The sequence below is a fragment of the Brassica napus genome, chromosome C4 (assembly GCF_020379485.1).
Source record: "Brassica napus cultivar Da-Ae chromosome C4, Da-Ae, whole genome shotgun sequence".
In the NCBI taxonomy this organism is placed as follows: domain Eukaryota; kingdom Viridiplantae; phylum Streptophyta; class Magnoliopsida; order Brassicales; family Brassicaceae; genus Brassica; species Brassica napus.
In genome coordinates this window covers 9,907,192-9,925,613 of record NC_063447.1, presented here as the reverse complement: position 1 = coordinate 9,925,613, position 18,422 = coordinate 9,907,192, and the positions used below count along the sequence as shown (strand labels likewise).

Here is an 18,422-nt window from a genome sequence, read left to right as displayed (position 1 = left end):
AACAACACAATTATATAGAGTTCAAAAGACTTAAGAGGGAAAAAATACAACTTTATAACGAAAAGATACAACCGTAGTTACCGTAAACGGTTATAAACGAAAAGATACAACCAATAGGTATGAATCAAGTTATAATGAAAAGACGCAACCTTATGAATTAATTAAGATTGCTATTATTAGTAGATAAAGTCCTACTTTTTATCTACTTAAAAAGTTGTCATTTAAGTTTTGTACCTATTTACCATTCATTAGAAATTAAATAAAGTTAACATCCCTTATAATTTGGTTATACAATATTTATCACAAACAGTTTCCTAACATTAAGCTAATAATGTTAACAAAACCAGAAATGATTCTTTGATATCTTTCCAAAGTTTAAAAAACTCCCGAATAATAATATGACAAGATAATGTTTTTTTGTTCGTACACAAACAATATTACAAAATAAAAATATATATTTCTAACATCTGTTTAACACTAAATTATTTACTGAACATATTTTAATAATATAAAACACAGTAATCAGTTATTTCAACTAAATCCGAACAAAACAAAAAAAAACATTTTCACCATATCTTAATTATACGGGGTATATTACAATTATACCATAATATCTAACCAAAATAGCAAAATTTATTAAATACCATTGAATCATGAATTCTTAATTTAAAAGTAACTCATCTAAATGCTCTTATTTACTCAAAAACAACAAAAATTTACCTCAAAATTTATAAAATACTTTTAAATAATGAGATGTTTAAGAACATAAAACGTGAATATAAATGTATATAAATCCGCGCATAGCGCGGGTTAAAATTTAGTCTATACTATTGAAAGGAAATGAGTCTTAAAAAATCTATTTATGAAAGTTTTTTGGACCGTTCATTAGACTAACCTTTTTTTGCTCTTCCCTTATATTTCTCTAACTATATCATAATAAATGATTTTATTTATCTTTTGATTTTTTGCCTTTTAATACACCTAATTTGAATAGATCCAATATATAATATCAAAGCCAATGAATTGAAATCGGCCAGTTATGATTTGTGCTCAGTTTGGTTTAGTTAATTTCAAAACTAAATATATCTTAACACGTTCTTCTATCTTATGCCATTAACAGACAATGTCACATTATAATATCGAAAACATAAATTCATATATACTGATATATACCATATAATAAAAATTCATGTATATTTGTATCATGTGTCAGTGATTAATAATAGTTTAGTTCCACCATTTTTAATAAAAAATGATCCGGTCCATCTAGGGGTGTTCAGTCCGGATATCGGTTCGGTTTCGGTTCAAATTTTTGGTTTTTTGATATTTTGGTTTATGAAAAATAGCTACCATTTTAAAACCATATTTACTTTGGTTTTGTCTGGTTTATATACCGTCGGTTTTTGGTTTATTCGGTTTTATATCAAAATACCAAAATACCATAAATTTGTTTTAAAAAAAGTATTTTATGGATTTTATTTATATTATTAGATATTAGTTTTTATATAACATGAAGATATTTTGTTTTTTACTATTTAAAATATTTAGTAAACATATTAAGTTAATAATTATAATAGTTTTTACATAATAGAAATTGGCAATCCATAATATTATAAATAACTAAATCTAAACACTCATATTTGTTAACAAGAGGGTAAACATTATGTTTTATTTAATTTGATAAAATAAAACATAACTTTTAACTTAAAACAAAATATTAAGTTAATAAAAACAACATTTCAATATAAAAATAAAATTAATAAAATAAATTATGTATATATTCTTAATTATATTATAAACTTTATATATAAGTATACTACTATATTTTAAATGATCGTTTTATTCGGTTTATTCAGTTTAATCGGTTTATATATCAAACCATATCCATATACCGCGGTTTTCAAAAATGACATTCATTCGTTATATTTGGTATTACCAAGTCCAAAACCACTTTCTCTATTTTGTCTCGGTTCGGTTTTAATTGGTTCGATTTTGCCGGATTGAACACCCCTAGGTCCGTCCATCGGAAAGAAATTATATAATAAGAATAAAAATTATTTTATATGTATAAATAAAATAATTAAATATATAAAAAAATTATCGATAATATATACAAATAAATTTACCATGCGCAACACGCATGTCTTATTCTAGTTAACTGGTATATAAGATATCGATGAATCAATTCACATATCACAAATTAGTTTTAGGTTGGATCAACTTAACAACTCGCTATGAATTATATGGAAAATAATTAAATAGTCTCTTATTAGCGTTCTTTTGGTAAGGAATCAAACATTTAAGCTAGAAACAGTTGAAAATCACATTTGAGATAATAATCTAAGTCTTCTTTGAAGTTAGACCAACCCTCAGGATTTTTAATAATATTGAGTAAGTTCACATAATTCATAGTCGAGTATATGTTCTTTTCAATTAAACAGGTCATAGCTCAAAAGACACAATCGTCTTGAGAAGCTTATCTGACAATCAAACTTGCATTGTTATGAACTGCAAGTTTGCAACTATGTTGTGTGTGTGTGTGCACAATCTTTATATACAACCTCGCATTCCCACATCTATTGCCAAAAGAAGCTTTGTGTGAACTACAATCTAACTGCATCCACTTGTTTATTGAGCAATTCCAAAATTGTTCAATGATTGGTGATGTGGATGTATCTTAATTATTTCGAAAATGCGGACAGCTTATGTTGGTTTAGATTAAAGCTTAGATTTGGTTTTTAATGGGTGAACGATCTATTTCCCCACCAGAACTATCGTATAACATCAGATTCCAACCAAACTATGACCTCGTGCTAAAACTCCATGAATTTAAAGTTCTCAACTTATTTCTCTCCAAATTATAAGTTGTAAATTGATTTCTCTCCAAATCTATAGTTCGGAATTTAATTGTCCATAGACCATGGTTTTAATCAGTTTACTATTAACCCACCAATTTTAAACTAATAAACCCAATAAAACCTTATTTTTAATTTTATTATCTTTTAAAACTGATTCATCAAAAAATTGAATTAAAATTGCCAAAAAATTATTTGTCTAATAAAAATTATGGGAATCACTTTTTTTTGTGTGTGAATCAGTTTTTTTTTTAAAATAAAAAATTAGTTTGAGATTTTCATTGGTTTAATTGGTCGGTTAACCGATTAAAACCATGGTCTATGGACAATTAAGTTTCGAGCTGTCGGTTTGGGGAGAAATCAATTTACAACTTATAATTTGGAGAGAAATAAATTTACAACTTTAAGTTCATGGATTTTTAGCACGAGGTCAGAGTTTGGTGGGGATCTGATGCTATACGATAGTTCTCGTGGGGAAATAGATCGTTCACCCGTTTTTAATTAAAGGAAGGGAGACTTTGCAATCTATCTTACTTGTAAAGTCAAGTTGGACCGGTCCGACCATTGATCTAGTTACAATGCCGAATCAACGGCTGGTCCGGTTTTCAAAACATTACCTGAAACAAATAAAAAAAATATCTCGAAACGAATGGTGAACGTACAGATTTTTTTATTGTTTTGTCTTGTAATAAATAAATTAGGTTTACTTAATTATGAGTCTTTTTGATAATTTAAGAGATTGAAATAGACCTTTAAAACAACACAAAATTTTTTTTGGACCCATGGATCCATGGCAAATGCCCATTTTGCCATGAGTAAGAGCCGGGACTGGTTCTGTAATACCGACATCTAGATTCTCGGATGTTTTGTTCGAAGGGCAAGATGATTCGATTTGGGATCTGAAGAAGAAGAAGAGAGCACATTGTGTTTTTTTTCTTGTTGTCTCTGGGTGATATAAGAGAGAGAGAGAGAGATGGATCCAATATCGGTTGTTAGCGAAGAGCTTAGTGAGATCGAAGGACAGATCAATGACCTTTTCCGCGCTTTATCGTGAGAATATTCCATTTCTCATCTGGTCATAATGATGATATCTCATGCTAATGTAATGTTTGTTTTTGGTGGCACCAGGAATGGATTCTAGACATGAAGAGAATAAAGAGCAAGAGTAAAAGACATGAATGTTGACATAATAAAGCAATAAAAAGCAAGAGTAAAGGCATGAAGAACCTGATTGATCATGGACAGGAGATCATGGCAGGAGATCATGGACATGAAATCATGAACAGGAGATCTTGGACAGGAAATCATGGACAAGAAATCATGGACATGGAAACTGAAGCAAGGAAAGGAGTGAGACTGATTTAAATATATTGACTGAAGTCTTGGACGAATTTAAACAAGTGGAGGCAACTGGATGGAGCTGTTGGAGTGTGGAAACAAGCCAAAATCACATGATATGCTAAGGAAGGAAGAGAGAAGGGAGTTGTCACTATCTGAAAGTGACTTCCCCAGATATGGTCTTCATTAGTTTATTCATCTCCATTTGTTTATTCATTCTCATTGTCTTATTCTCCTTGCTAGATCTATTTATGCAACTATTGCATACACTAAATCTATCTAAGGAAAAATGTTCCTCAAATATTCTTGTCTTTCTCTCTTGGATTCCCTCACATACTCTCTTAGTTCTTCACCAAAATCTCTCAAACATTTCTCATAAACTCTCATTAATTCTCATAAACTTATATGGTATTAGAGGTACAAGCTCTTGAAACCTAAATCTCTTCCGCAAACTACTCTGGTTTTATTTCTCTTTTTCTCTTTAAAGTCTCTTATCATTCACACCAGTCTCTCTCCTCTGTTCTTGAACTGTTCTTGAATTTTTCCAGTTCTGTTCTTGTGATTCTTGATGGATTCAGGAGAAAACTCAATAATGGTGGTGATTCCAGTTACTCTTAAAGAAGCTAACTATCTACATTGGGCAAGGCTTGCTAAGACAGCTCTTGGAGGCATAGGGCTTTGAGAAATAGTTGAAGAAGGCAAGCCACAAAAGAAGACTATCCTAGGAGAAGATGGCAAAGAGGTTGTTGTTGCTGATGTTGGCGCCGAGAAGAAATGTCAAGAGGACCAGTTGGTGTTGTCCATTCTTCAGCAAAGTCTTGACCGCTCACTTCAGGAAGGTTATTCCTATTGTGAAACTTCCAATGAGTTGTGGGATACACTTCAGAAGGTGTATGGAAACAATTCCAACATCAGTAGAGTCTTTGATGTCAAGAGGGCTATCAATACTCTTAGTCAAGAGGACAATGATTTTGATAAACATTTTGGGAAGTTCATATCCTTGTGGGCTGAGCTTGAGATTCTCAGGCCAGCAACTATTGATCCTGATGTGCTTAATCAAAGGAGAGAGCAAGACAAGGTCTTTGCTTTGCTTCTTACCCTCCATCCAAGCTATGGTAACCTCATCAAACACATCCTAAGGAATAAGGAGCTACCTTCTCTAGATGAGGGATGCTCTGAGATTTACAAGGAGTAAGGCTCAGTTGGTCTCTTTGGAGGAGGAAAGAAAGATCTGGTGCTTGCAAACCAGGCTGATGGAGCAGCAAACAAAAGCTCTTACAAAACTGAAGACAAAAAGGTGTGGATTTGTGATCATTGCAAGAAAAAGGTCATGGAAAGGACAAGTGCTGGATACTTCATCCCTATCTCAAGCCACAGAAGTTCAGGACAGGTTACAATGATGTCAAAGCAAACTTCTCTGGTGATATTGGTGAGCCATCTATACAAGGCAGCATGCGCCAGACCAATAAAGCTTGTGAGAACAAAGGGGGAGCTTCCAGCAGTGGCTCAGCCTTAACGAACACTCAAGATGAGACCATCAGGAGATCTGATATTGAGGCTCTCATCAAGCTCCTTAAGGATAACTCTGGTAACTTAGTTGGTACCTCTTTACATGTTATTGCTTGTGGAACTTCCTTGAATGCTATAACTAAATTTAATTTGGCAAAACCTTTCGTTATAGATTCAGGAGTTAGTCACCACATGATCAGTGATTTAAAATTAATTAAAACATTGTCCCTGCCTTAGGAAATGTTACAATAACTAATGGTGAAAGAGTATCAAGTAAAGGAGTAGGTGATCTTAGGTTGTTTAACAAAGATTTTAAAGCTTTTTATATGCCTACCTTCACTTCAAACTTTTTATCAGTTAAAAGAGTTACTAATGACTTGAATTGCAGTGTTACTTTCACTCCTAATAATGTCTACTTTGGATATTGAAACTAGTAAGTTGCTTGGCAAAGGTGTCACCAAGGGAGACTTGTACATTTTAGGGTTATCTTGGGCTAAGCGGAGCAATTCTTGTTCAAATGTACCACATTTTCTGTGAAGGTGACCCAGCGAATTACCTTTTCTCTTGGCCTTAGTACCATCAATTTTCATCTTGACAATGATGCCCTTCGTAAGGGCGTACGACACAGTCGTCGCTGGCCACAAGAAATACTTGAACGGTCTCTCCTCCATCTCCTTGATCGTTGTCTCCTATCTTATGATCGTCATATTGGTTGAAAATGTTATCGGAATGCCAAGGTCCATGAAGATATGCTCTTTCACTCTTTTAGTTCTCTTGCTCGGTTTTCCTCTCTTGGTCGCAGTTAGAGCGCATAATGAAGAGAAAGAGAGACTCTGTCTTTGGATTTTCCAGTTACCGAGAGATCTACCTTGCTTGACACTCCTAAGCCCAACACTTCGAATGGTAAGGGTTAGTTTTGGTTCTGATGTAGTGGCAAATGATATGTTAGTTTTTTTGTTAGTGATTGTCCTAATACATTTCAATTAACGGACAAATGTTGATGTTGTCACGACCAATGACATGAACGTCCCGGAAGCAATATGTACAATAAACTTCTGGCTTCTATTCATGGCGATGATATGTGGAATGGGATCAGGGCTCGCCACGATAAACAATATCAGACAGTCACTTCGCTACTCTACAGTTCAGCTCAATTCTTTGGTGTCTCTTTGGAGCATATGGAGCTTCCTAGGCCGGTTTGGGGCAGGTTACATCTCAGACGCATATTTACATAGTCATGGCTGGCCAAGACCGGCTTTCATAACCATAAGTCTTGTCATAATGGCTTTAGGTCACATTGTTATGGCCTCTGGTTTTCTAGGAAGCCTATATATATCGGTTCCTTGTTGGTTGGGTTAGCGTATGGCTCACAATGGGCACTCATGCCGACTATAACGTCTAAAATATTTGGGATTCTTCATATGGGAACTATATTCTATACAATTGGGATAGCTAGTCCCGTTGCACTACAAGAAAACAGCAAAGATACTGAGGGAAAAAATCGTCGGGATTTCGTCGGAATATAGTTATTCCGACGACATACCGACGAAACAAGTCATCGGAAATAATTCCTCGGAATTTCTTCTTTTCTCGGAAATCCCTCGGAATTTTCCGACGGAATTCCGAGGAAACAAATTTCCGAAGAAATTCCGAGGATCACTAGTTTGTCGGAAATCTCCTCGGAATATACCGAGGGAAAACTTCGTCGGGATATTTCCTCGGAAGTTCATCGATCGATGCGTTTTTGGACATATATACATCGATCGATCGGAATATACCAAGGGAAATGTTCCTCGAAATATTCCGAGGAACATGTCCCTCGGTATATTCCGAGGAAAGGTGTCCCTCGGTATATTCCGAACGTTTTTTTATAAACAGATCGATCGATGGATTTATGTCCAAAAACGCATCGATAGATCGAGTAAAAAATATAATTAATTTCCTCGGAATGTTAAAAATATTAATTTTTTTATAAAATAAAATTTTTGAAATTTAAATTCGAAAATATAAAATTAAAATTAAAATTGAAATCATATTAATTAATATTCAAAGTTTCACAAATAAAAATAAAACATTCCGAGTTTTTGGAAAAAAAAAAAACTACAGGTCTGGCACGTCCGGGAACACCTCGTTCGGGTACGTCCTCTGCATCATCTCCATCATTTGCTGGTTCAGCCTCCTCTGTGCCTCATAGCCCGCCTGTTGAGCCTCCATCTGGGTCTCCAACAAAGATATGCGATCATCCTTGTCCTTCAACTGAGCCGTAAGTACTTCTGGATCAACAAAGGGCGGAGGTGCAGAAGAAGGAGGAACCGACCGGGTGCGACGACCCAAACCGACCAAACGTCCCTTCTTCTTTGGAACCGACTGAATAGAAAATAACCAAATTTACAAATTTAAACCAAGAAATAAATGAATTGAACTTTAAAAAAAAAGAACTTACGGATTCAACGATTTCGTTGATTCGAAACCGGGACAAGTTGGTCGAAGCCGTCGAAGCGTCATCCTCGGTTTGAAGCTGAGACACTCCGTCTACCACCTGAGTTTGGACCAGGTCGACCACGTCCCTCACAAGACCGTCATCAATCTGGCCGGTCTTCTTGTTGGTATACGCCCTCCTCATTAGGGCGAGATCATCAACCGGCTCGCCATCATTTTCTTCCGCCTTGAAAAAAAACATAAATTAAAGAAACATTAGAAATTAGAAGAAATGCACAATAAATTAAAATTCTGAAACTCAAATAATTGAAGAAAAAGCGGTTGAACTTACCATGCGATCTCCCTGAGTGGCAATAGATTGAGCACCCAAGTTATGCTTGTAGATGCCCTTCCCTTTACGGTCGCTCATGCGGTTGGTGGAGTTGGTGGAAGAAGTTTCTTTCGTCTCTTCCTTATCCCAATGCGCACACAACTCCTTCCAAACCGTGTCGTTCATCGATTTTGGGACCTTTTAATAAAAAAAAAAGAAAATAGTTTAATAAATTAAAAAATAGTTTAATAAATTAAATTTTTTTTAATAAATTAAATCGAACCTTATTGATTTCCCACTTCTTCTTCCACTCGTGGATCTGCTTCCCATAGTTGTCCATAACTTTATGGACGAAGTGGTGATAGATAAAGAGCGTCTCATCGGAATTCCAGTTGAATTCTTGCTGAAAAAAAAACACAATTAGTAGAAAATTTATATTAAAGACTAAAAATATAAGTAAAAAATTAGAATACTTACCGCAAACTGACGAAACCACAGATTCTGCTTGTCGGTAGGAAAGTGAGTGAAAGTCGGATGTCCCCTGTCGAGGGCCGAGTACATCATACGGTTGATCCATGCGCTGATCCCGTTCCCGGATCGGTTGAACCTAATAAAAAGAACAAACGGTTAATAATGAATCCAAATTAAAAAAAAAAATGTTTAATTACCATGTTTGACCCCGTCCATGTGGATACGGAGTGAGATACGGAAGATGGTCACGACCGGGCTGTTGAACCAACTCCGCAACACTCATCACTCCCGGAGGACCCGGAGGAACAGGAGCGGATGCAGCAGCGGGAGCGAGAGGAGCAGGAGCGGGTGCAGCAGAGGGAGATGTATGGTTGGAGCTGTGGGGCGAAGGGGAATCCTGAAAATGGCTGGAATCCCGAGACTGGCTCCCCGTACCACCACGACCACGACGCTGTCGAGACCGGGTCTGATCATCATGAGACCTGTAAATTAAAAAAATATATTTAATAAATACAGAAATATATAAATTAATTTAAAAAAAAAAAATCCCAAATAATTTAATCACAAAAAAAGATTTATATATATTAAAAATATTTAATAAATATATAAAAATAGTTACAAAAAATAGTTTTAATAAATAAAAAATAGTTTAATAATTACAAAAAATAGTTCAAATAATATATATATATTAAAAATATTTTTAAATCCCAAATAATAGTTTTTAATCACAAAAAAACTTTTATAGATATTTAAAATATTTTGTAAAATCCAAAAAATCGAATTTATATTCAAAAAAGATTTTGTAAAATCCAAAAAATCGAATTTATATAGAAAAATCGTTTTGTAAAATACAAAAATCGATTTTATATACAAAAATCGATTTTATAAATACAAAAAAAATAAAAAAATTATAAAAAAATTCTAAATCAATTCAACAAAACAAATTATTCAACCAAATCACAATTCTAAACCTATTATACAACCAAATCACAATCCTAACCAATCACCCTAACAAAAATCTATCAAAACTACACAAAAACCTAACAAATAGAACCTAAGAGAGTGGGGTAGGGTCCTTACATGATTTGTGTAAGAGAAGGGGGAGATCGCCGGAGATATCGTCGGATTTCAGGGGGAAATCGCCGGAGAGAAGAGAGGAGTCGCGCAGAGGAAGAAGAGAGAAATGGGGAAGAAGAAGGGGCTCGTGGTTATAAAACCTAGGGTCCGACGGACATTATCCGTCGTAATTCCGTCGGAATTCTAATTTCAATTTTCGCGAAATTATTGCCCGGTAAAATGAAAATATTCCGAGGAAATTCCGACGGATAGTAAAATATCCGTCGGAATTTCCTCGGAATATTCTGAGGAAATACCGAGGAACTAGTGTTTGGGGTTTCAAAACATCAATTTTTTTTGCCGTATTTCATTTCTTATACAATTGTAATGCATACCATTGAGGATTCTTTGTATAGATGAGCATAAACCATGAAATAACAAATTTCAAAACTAATTGAAAGTATTCCCTTTACCGTTCATTAAAAGGTATAAGTGTTTCTCTTATGTTGTGGGATTTCGTTCATACAATCGGAAAAGTGTTAAATATACGGTAAGGAACAAATTTTTGACTTCATAATGAATGTAAGACACTTAATAAGGGTTATATAGATGTTATTCAAACCGCAAAACGCTGTTTTTGGTTTAAAAACCCTATTTCCTCGGAATTTCCTCGGATTATTCCGAGGGAATTCCGAGGAAACCCTCTTCTTCCTCGGAATTCCGTCGCAATATTCCGAGGAACTAGTGTTTGGGGTTTCAATACGTCAATTTTTTTTTTTATAAACGGATCGATCGATGTATATATATCCAAAAACGCATCGATCGATCACTAAGATGGACCAAAGCGTAACAATGTGATCGATCGATTAGACTATCCCATCGATCGATCTAGAATCGCAAGCGTTCCTCGGAACGTCCTTGGAAAATCTCGTACGTTTTTTTATAAACGGATCGATCGATGTATATATATCCAAAAACGCATCGATCGATCACTAAGATGGACCAAAGCGTAAGAATGTGATCGATCGATTGGATTATCCCATCGATCGATCGAGAATCTCAAACGTTCCTCGGAATGTCCTCGGAAAATCGTGTAAGTTTTTTTATAAACGGATCGATCGATGGATATATATCCGAAAACGCATCTATCGATCACTAAGATGGACCAAAGCGTAACAATGTGATCGATCGATTAGATTATCCCATCGATGGATCGAACAAAATCTCGGGAGGCTTTTTTTAAACACATCAATCGATCCGTATTTGTACAAAAACGCATCGATCGGTGCGTGTGCGGGAAACATAAGGCAAAATCCAAGAGCAATGCATGTGGATTTGGTGCAGTGATTACTCGGATCCTTACACATGTGGGTGTAGACTGCGAGAACCATCAGGTAGCACTGGACAGATCGAACAACATTGCTTGGAACTACCTGGATGTCATTTCTCTAGTAAGTAAGGAGTTCATAGCTGGTCCCCACTCAAGGATCGATCGGGATGGTCCTTACGTCTACGTATTCCAGGACCGAGCGAAGAAAACACTCTACTGCCACCTGCCTCAGATCGGCCTGACTGCTCTACTTTCAGAGGCTGCAGTTGAGTTCCTACCCCCTGCTACCGCACTAGTAGACAAGCCATCCTTCTTCACGCCAAAATATCAGACCAAAGGCAAGGCCGTGGTTGATGAAGAAGGAGAAGATGAGGCTGCACAAGCCATTCCAGATGATTCACAACCCCATCAGCTACTCCCATCAGATTCCAGCCAGTACAAGCTGCAAGAGCTTCCACCGAACGCCGCTTCGCGCCAGCAACAACATTGGAGAGATCAGAGCATAAAGACAAACAACAACATGCTACACAAGATCTGGGCTGCCATTTCACGTATCAGGCCGTGTCGTTGCCAAAAGGATGATGTAGTTCATCTGGACAACTCTCCATCCAGCTCTGGTTCGGGTTCGAGTGGTACACACAGGGTAAGAAAGAGGACCAAGAGACCCAAAGATGCAGGAACATCTGGAGCAGGAGACGAGGAGTAGGAGCTATCACCGGCCAGTATTGCCATTTGATTTCCGACTGCGCTATTTTATTTTCTTTTCTATTCTAACGTTTTATGGTCTTATTTTCCGTTAATTTTGAACTTAGTTTTTTTTTTTTTTTTTTTCTTAATTATGAGTTCGTATTTCTTTTACATGGTTTCTTCGTTTTATTTGGTTGTGTTTTGAGTAGTTTTTAACTCGTATTCAGCTTTGCCTTGCTAGATAAACCAAATAACTAATATCCGAGGAAAGAGGTTATATCAAGTGTTCCTCGGAATTTCCTCGGAATTTCCTCGGTATTTCTTAAAAAAAAAAAAAAAAAATCAGTGGTAGTCTGTTTCCGAGTCATCATCACCAGATGAATCTGAATCTGGATCTTGGTGAAACTCTCCAATCACTGGTTCATCCTCTACGTGAACGACGGCTTCCTCTCCAAAGTCGGTTAAATCGACTACAAGGCCAACTCCAGCTAAATCTTCTGCTGCACTTAAGTTACCAGATGTGCTTGGTTGTAGTGGGTCTTCCAGCTCAGAACTTCCCTGAACTCGGCCTCTCGGGTTGAGTCTTGTAACAGTAACCCATGGATCATCTCTGTTCCTTACCCGGGGGTACTTGATATAACAAACCTGTAACATTTAGAAAAATTATAAATTAATACACATGATGATGAATCATTCTGAATAATTAACATTTAATTACCTGATCGGCTTGAGAAGCAAGAATGAAAGGATCATAATATTGCAGCTTTCGCCTCGAATTTACTGATGTAACACCAAATGCATATGTTCTCACACCTTGATCTGGAGTGTTGTCGTGCCAATCACAATAGAACACAGTACAGCGCAATCCAACCATGCCCAAATACTTGATTTCCAAAATCTCATGTATGTGTCCGTAGTATACATCATCTCCTGATCAGAACAAACGCCAGCATCATAAGTCGTACTCGAACGTCTCCTCTTCTGAGTTGTGAATGCATATCCTCGAGTACAAAATCTCGGATATGACTTCACAACAAAGTTTGGTCCAACGACCATCTCACGTATCCAATCGTCAAATGTTTCACCTCTGGCCAAACAAGCAGACACCTATTAATAGCACATATATATATGTTATATCAATAAATATGAATTAGTATAAATATGTGATAAAATATATTTTAATTTGTTTAAAGCACTCACATAAGTAAACATCCATCCAGTAAATTCTCTCTGCTTCATTTCTTCTAGTTCGTCCTCTGTGGCGTATCTATACTCGAACCGCTTTTCTGCCATGAAAATCCTGTATATGATGACAATAATGTAATTAATTAAGATTTAAATTTCAACTTGTTAAAATAAAAATTTGTAAGCTCATTTATTTACCTCTCATATTGAAGAACGTCTTCGCAGTTGGTGAGCAAATATGTTTGCAAATGACTGCGCTCCTGCTCAGTAAGTCGACGGTCCTTTGGTTTTCCGCTAAGTCGTCCAACGTCTGTGAAAATGTCTGGAACCGTAACATGATATGTTGCCCGTTCGCCTCTATCATCATGCCGAGCAGGTCTTCTGTTTTTTGTCTGAACTTCTGCTGGAAAGTAGTACTCGGCAAAGTTTGAAGTTTCTTCATTGATCATCTGTGCGACTATAGAACCTTCCACCCTACTTAAATTTTTCACCATCTTCTTCAAATGAAACATATACCGCTCATACAGATACATCCATCTATACTGTACAGGACCACCAAGTTCCAATTCTCTTGCCAGGTGAATAACGAGATGCTCCATAACATCAAAAAATGAGGGAGGAAATATCTTCTCAAGGTTGCACTGAATCACGGCTATGTTAGTCTTCAAATTTTCAATACCTTCAAGAGTCACTGATCTCGTAAATAAATCGCGGAAGAAACCACTTATCCCTGCAATTGCTTCATGAACATTTCGTGCTAATAGTTCCTTGAAGGCGAATGGAAGGAGGCGCTGCATCATTACATGGCAATCGTGGCTTTTCAAGCAAGTAAACTTTCCTTCCTTTCTGTCGATACAATTACGCAAATTTGATGCGTAACCGTCTGGAAATCCACATCGTTTGAAATCCAATCAAAGAACGCATCTTTTCCCTCTGCATCAAGTCGGTATATGGGAAAAGGAGCCCTACCATTCTCATCAACATGAAGTTCTGAACGAGCACATATATCGACTAAATCCAGTCTTGACTTCAAATTATCCTTTGTTTTACCTTGAACATTAAGGATCGTGTTCATGAGATTGTCAAAAAAGTTCTTCTCAATATGCATGACATCTAAATTATGCCTTAGCAGATGATCCTCCCAGTATGGCAGATCCCAGAAAATATTTTTTTTTGTGCCAGTTATGTAGTTCTCCAACAGCATCTACCGGAAAACGCTCATGTCCACCGACGTCTGGCGTCCTTTCTGCACCAAAATCTCTTAGTTGTATCTTCAAATCTTTCCCACAAATTTCCGGAGGTGGACTGTCAAACACCCTCTTGTTCTTCGTAAACAAATTCCTACTCCTACGATATGGATGATCAGGTGGTAGGAATCTCCTGTGACAGTCAAACCAACACGTTTTCCTTCCGTGTTTTAGTTGGAAAGCATCAGTGTTATCTTGACAATATGGACATGATAGCCTTCCATGCGTTGTCCATCCAGACAACATACCATATGCTGGAAAATCACTTATTGTCCACATTAGTACTGCCCGCATTTGAAAGTTTTCTTTACACGAAACATCGTATGTTTCAGCACCTTGAGCCCATAGTTGTTGCAACTCATATATTAGTGGCTGAAGAAACACATCAAGTGATCTCTTAGGATGCTCTGGTCCGGGAACGAGAATTGAGAGAAACAAAAACTCTCGTCGCAGGCACAAGTTTGGGGGTAGGTTGTATGGTGTAAGAATGACGGGCCATAGAGAATACTATCTTGCACTCTTGCCAAACGGACTGAAACCATCAGTATATAATCCAAGGTAGACATTTCTTCTCTCATACGCAAAGTTGGGATACTTTGATTGGAAATGCTTCCACGCTTTTGCATCTGAAGGATGTCTGATCTCACCATCTGTTGAGTGCTCCGCATGCCATCTCATTGGTTGGGGCTGTGCGTTCAGAAAAATACAACCTCTGCAACCTTTCCGTCAAAGGTAAATACCACATCCTTTTATATGGCACTGGAACTCTTCCACTCGTATCTTTATAACGAGGCTTTCCACAAAATTTGCATGTAACCCGCTGTTCATCCGCCCTCCAATAAATCATGCAGTTGTCGCTGCATACATCTATTACCTGATACGATAAACCAAGACCAGCTACGAGTTTCTGAACCTCGTAGTATGAACCATGAGCTACATTATCCTCGGGTAGAATACCTTTTACAAAATCAGCAATCGCATCCACACAGTCTTCAGCCAAATTATAATCTGTTTTAATGCCCATCAATCTTGTAGCAGATGATAAAGCTGAATGACCATCTCTGCAACCTTCGTACAATGGTTGCTTTCCAGCATCCAACATATCATAAAATCTCCTAGCTTCTGCATTGGGTAAATCTTCCCCTCTAAAATGATCATTTACCATCTGCTCAGTACCTACACCATAATCTACATCCGTTCTAATTGGTTCTTCTAATCTAACCGCTGGCTGAGGTTCGCTAGTACTACCATGTTCATAATCAGTTTCCCCATGATGATACCAAATTTTGTAACTTCGTATAAACCCACTCAAATATAGATGAGTCCAAATATCCCACTCTTTAATAACCTTTCTATTTTTACAATTAAAGCAAGGACATCTTAACATACATGTTTTTGCTTCCGGTTGTCGGTGAACTAACCCCATGAATTCGGTTATACCTCGTTGGTATTCTTCCGTAAGCAATCTCGTGTTCGGATCCAAATGAGGTCGATCGATCCAAGAACGAAAATAATTTGAAGAAGACATATTTTTTATGAATCAAATTCGTGTGTAAATAGAGTAAGAGGGAGGATGAAGATATGGAGTGAATGAAGAGGAAGAGGAGTGCTTGTATTTATAGTTTAAATCCTGCCGACAGACCGAGGAAATTCCGACGGAATTCCGACGGAAAAGGCTAGTTCGTCGGAATTTCCTCGGAATTTTGTAAAATCCCCCAACGACTCTCCAACGGCTATAATATTTCCTCGGAATTCATCGGTTTTTTCCGAGGAACACATTTTTCCTTGGAATTTCCTCAGAATATTCCGACGGATTGATATTTCCTCGGAATTCCGTCGGTATATTCCGAGGAAATTCTGAGGAAACCCAATTTTGTGTTTCCTCGGAATTTCCTCGGAAATTCCTCGGGATATTCCGAGGATTTCATTTTCCGTCGGAATGTCCGTCAGAATACCGGTGTTTTCTTGTAGTGTTGGTTCTTATATTTTCTCAGTGAAGGTAATAGGCTATTTTTACGACAAGGTAGCTTTTTTTTTTTTTTTTTTTTTTTTTTTTTTTTTTTTTTTTTTTTTTTGATTTACCAGGTGTTGACCTTGCGGCCCCCCACCTAGGCCCGGCGCCAGCCTTTGCCTGTACCCACAGGGGCCCTGGGCACGCCTCCCCGCCCTGCGAATCGAACAGCTGACCTCCCCAATGGGCAGATACCACTGGACTATCGAGTCCGGGTACGACAAGGTAGCTTCTGAGGATCATTCTTGTTATGGGAGTCATTGTTTTAGGAATTCATTTGTGATAATGGCGGTCATGTCAGTGCTGGATCTCTTATTTCTTTTCGGTTGTTCCTCCGCACAAAGAAGTTTTATGCAACGCTTGTTGCCAAGAGGATCTTGAAGTGATTAATTCTTGAAGCTAGGGTCTGGACTCTGGATTGTGACTCTATTTTTTGGCATTTTCCCTTACATTTCAAATATCGTTTTTAAAATGTGTGTTATGGATTGTTTGAAAGCAATCAAAAGGTGAGTAATATAATCAGAAGAATGATCATATATAATAACCTTACAAATTACATCAACAGCCATTTGATAAACTAAGAGATTGTTATTCAATTAAAATATAAGGTTAAACTAATTTGTGGTTCACTAAATATTTTCAGTTCTGCATACATTTTAATTTCCAATAAGCTGTACTATTTTACGTGCGAATTAATTATCTAGTTAATTATGTGTCTGCCTGTCGTAATGCTGGTTATATAATATAGTACAATAGTCAGGCCTGACAATTATACAACTCACCTTGTCTGGTAAACGTGTCCAGAGAGTCAGGAGCTCAAGGCTAATACCCGTAGATCTCGCAAGAGCAGCATATTAACTAAACAGTTTGAATGTTAAATTAATTCTTTTATTCAGTCTCGACGATCACGATGTCTACAGAACAATTGAACACTTCTTATTTTCATTCAACTTCCAATTTGTTACATCATCCCGAGCTGAGATTTCCTTATCATACAGTTGGGTTTACGACCCAGCCACTATGTTAGCAGAGAGATATGGAGAGAGTAACACGTTGTAGACTCTAGGGTTTACGACCCAGCCACTATGTTGGATCTGTTTTTGTCAGTATTTGTTGTGAACAAACTTGAACCAAGAACGAAAAAGACCAAGAATACTCAGAGAAAGAAATACAATTGAGGTAAATATAGGTTTTAGGATTTGTAAAATTGAGATCAAGTGGCTGATATTATGACCAAACCTTTGTTCCCTCAACAATTTTATCGGCCAAGATGAGTCCTCGCAATATCTTTGGAAGTTCATCTTGAGAGGCCTATTGGTTTATGTATACTGGTTTAGTGGTTTGGTTAGATTAGTTGGTTCAATATCAATTGTATAACTGACTATATATACATGTAAATGAGCATTTTAATCAATAAGAGATATTTTGATATTATCCTTTTTCTTGTCTCCAAGGAAGCTTGTACTTAACAGCTCTTTCCTCCTTTTGATAGCTATCTTCTTGTTTCTTGCTTCTTACGGTTCTTGTTTTTTACTTTTGAATCTCAGAGAAAAGATGTGTGGCTCAGAGAGCAACCTCTGCTCTTCAAGAACCTTAACAGAAGCCGAGTCCATGAGACAGAAATCACAAGAGGGTGTAGCCGCGGCCGCCACGTGTCTTCTTGAACTCGCCGCATGTGACGATCTTCCCTTTTTCAAGAGAGAGATCGAAGAGAACTCGTTGGATATCAACAAACCGGGTTTTGGTACTGCAGACGGGTCGGGTCAAAGAAGATGGGTTTTCAAGAGATAACACCTCTCATGGTTGCTGCTATGTACGGAAGCATCGGAGTCCTAACTTACATAATCTCCACCGGAAGATCAGACGTGAACAGATTTTCCAGCGGCGAGAAAGTCACTGCTCATCACTGTGCGGTTTCCGCCTGTTCTGTCTCAATCGTTGAAGTCATCAAGATCTTGCTTGATGCCTCCACTTTATAAGAAAC

At 37.0% G+C, this 18,422-nt stretch overlaps 1 pseudogene; it reads left to right on the top strand.

The window, feature by feature from the left end:
- The first annotated feature begins 4,073 nt into the window (after positions 1-4,073).
- LOC106442892 lies at positions 4,074-16,824 on the top strand (annotated as a pseudogene).
- Positions 16,825-18,422: the final 1,598 nt, after the last annotated feature.